The sequence below is a fragment of the Mchenga conophoros genome, linkage group LG13, assembly GCF_057382185.1.
Source record: "Mchenga conophoros isolate Kocher_MC1m ecotype Shallow Benthic linkage group LG13, M_conophoros_male_GT1.1, whole genome shotgun sequence".
Classification (NCBI taxonomy): domain Eukaryota; kingdom Metazoa; phylum Chordata; class Actinopteri; order Cichliformes; family Cichlidae; genus Mchenga; species Mchenga conophoros.
The window spans coordinates 32508807-32511306 of NC_140538.1; positions in this window are offsets into that span (position 1 = coordinate 32508807).

The following is a 2500-nucleotide window of genomic DNA, read 5'->3' on the forward strand; positions in this document are numbered from 1 at the left end:
GGCAAAATCCTCGTGCCCCTGGTACTCCAGAATGTAAATTCAAACATGCCCCTGGTACACTGCGCAGAAACACTTTGCCACACACACGCACGCACTGCTTGTGCCTATGGTACGACAACTTTTCTCGTACCTATGGTACGACAACTTTTCTCGTGCCTATGGTACGACAACTTTTCTCGTGCCTATGGTACAACAACTTTTCGCCGTGCCCCTGGTACACCGCTCAGTAGCACTTTGCCACACAAACTCTCCTCGTGCCTATGGTACGACAACTTTTCTCGTGCCTATGGTACAACAACTTTCCTCCGTGCCCCTGGTACGACAGCTTTTCTCGTGCCTATGGTACAACAACTTTTCTCGTGCCTATGGTACAACAACTTTCCTCCGTGCCCCTGGTACGACAGCTTTTCTCGTGCCTATGGTACAACAACTTTTCTCGTGCCTATGGTACAACAACCTTTCGCCGTGCCCCTGGTACACCGCTCAGTAGCACTTTGCCACACAAACTCTCCTCGTGCCTATGGTACGACAACTTTTCTCGTGCCTATGGTACAACAACTTTCCTCCGTGCCCCTGGTACGACAGCTTTTCTCGTGCCTATGGTACAACAACTTTTCTCGTGCCTATGGTACAACAACTTTCCTCCGTGCCCCTGGTACGACAGCTTTTCTCGTGCCTATGGTACAACAACTTTTCTCGTGCCTATGGTACAACAACCTTTCGCCGTGCCCCTGGTACACCGCTCAGTAGCACTTTGCCACACAAACTCTCCTCGTGCCTATGGTACGACAACTTTTCTCGTGCCTATGGTACAACAACTTTCCTCCGTGCCCCTGGTACGACAGCTTTTCTCGTGCCTATGGTACAACAACTTTTCTCGTGCCTATGGTACAACAACTTTTCGCCGTGCCCCTGGTACACCGCTCAGTAGCACTTTGCCACACACACACTCCTCGTACCTATGGTACGACAACTTTTCTCGTGCCTATGGTACGACAACTTTTCTCGTGCCTATGGTACAACAACCTTTCCCCGTGCCCCTGGTACACTGCGCAGAAACTCTTTGCCACACACACACACCACTCGTGCCTATGGTACGACAACAGGCCCCGGGGACCTACATCGCACCTTGCTCTTGCCTCCCTTACAGCTGAAAAAGGTCCATGCCTGTGCCCTGGCCCTGCTGAAATTCCCTCTCCATTTAGCCGAGGCAGTGAGTCGGCCTCCTGTCTCCCTTTACGGTCGAAAAAGATGTGCTCCTGGGCGCGCTGGCCCTGCTGCTACTCACATCGGGCATGGACCTGGACCTCCAGCAGGCCCCGGGGACCTACATCGCACATTGCTCTTCCCTCCCTTACAGCTGAAAAAGGTCCATGCTTGTGCCCTGGCCCTTCTGAAATTCCCTCTCCATTTAGCCGAGGCAGAGAGTCGGCCTCCTGTCTCCTTTACGGTCGAAAAAGATGTGCTCCTGGGCGCGCTGGCCCTGCTGCTACTCACATCGGGCATGGACCTGGACCTCCAGCAGGCCCCGGGGACCTACATCGCACATTGCTCTTCCCTCCCTTACAGCTGAAAAAGGTCCATGCTTGTGCCCTGGCCCTTCTGAAATTCCCTCTCCATTTAGCCGAGGCAGAGAGTCGGCCTCCTGTCTCCTTTACGGTCGAAAAAGATGTGCTCCTGGGCGCGCTGGCCCTGCTGCTACTCACATCGGGCATGGACCTGGACCTCCAGCAGGCCCCGGGGACCTACATCACACCTTGCTCTTGCCTCCCTTACAGCTGAAAAAGGTCCATGCCTGTGCCCTGGCCCTGCTGAAATTCCCTCTCCATTTAGCCGAGGCAGTGAGTCGGCCTCCTGTCTCCCTTTACGGTCGAAAAAGATGTGCTCCTTGGCGCGCTGGCCCTGCTGCTACTCACATCGGGCATGGACCTGGACCTCCAGCAGGCCCCGGGGACCTACATCACACCTTGCTCTTGCCTCCCTTACAGCTGAAAAGGTCCATGCTTGTGCCCTGGCCCTTCTGAAATTCCCTCTCCATTTAGCCGAGGCAGTGAGTCGGCCTCCTGTCTCCCTTTACGGTCGAAAAAGATGTGCTCCTGGGCGCGCTGGCCCTGCTGCTACTCACATCGGGCATGGACCTGGACCTCCAGCAGGCCCCGGGGACCTACATCACACCTTGCTCTTGCCTCCCTTACAGCTGAAAAGGTCCATGCTTTTGCCCTGGCCCTTCTGAAATTCCCTCTCCATTTAGCCGAGGCAGTGAGTCGGCCTCCTGTCTCCCTTTACGGTCGAAAAAGATGTGCTCCTGGACGCGCTGGCGCCGGCTGCTACTCACATCGGGCATGGACCTGGACCTCCAGTAGGCCCCGGGGACCTACATCACACCTTGCTCTTGCCTCCCTTACAGCTGAAAAGGTCCATGCTTTTGCCCTGGCCCTTCTGAAATTCCCTCTCCATTTAGCCGAGGCAGTGAGTCGGCCTCCTGTCTCCCTTTACGGTC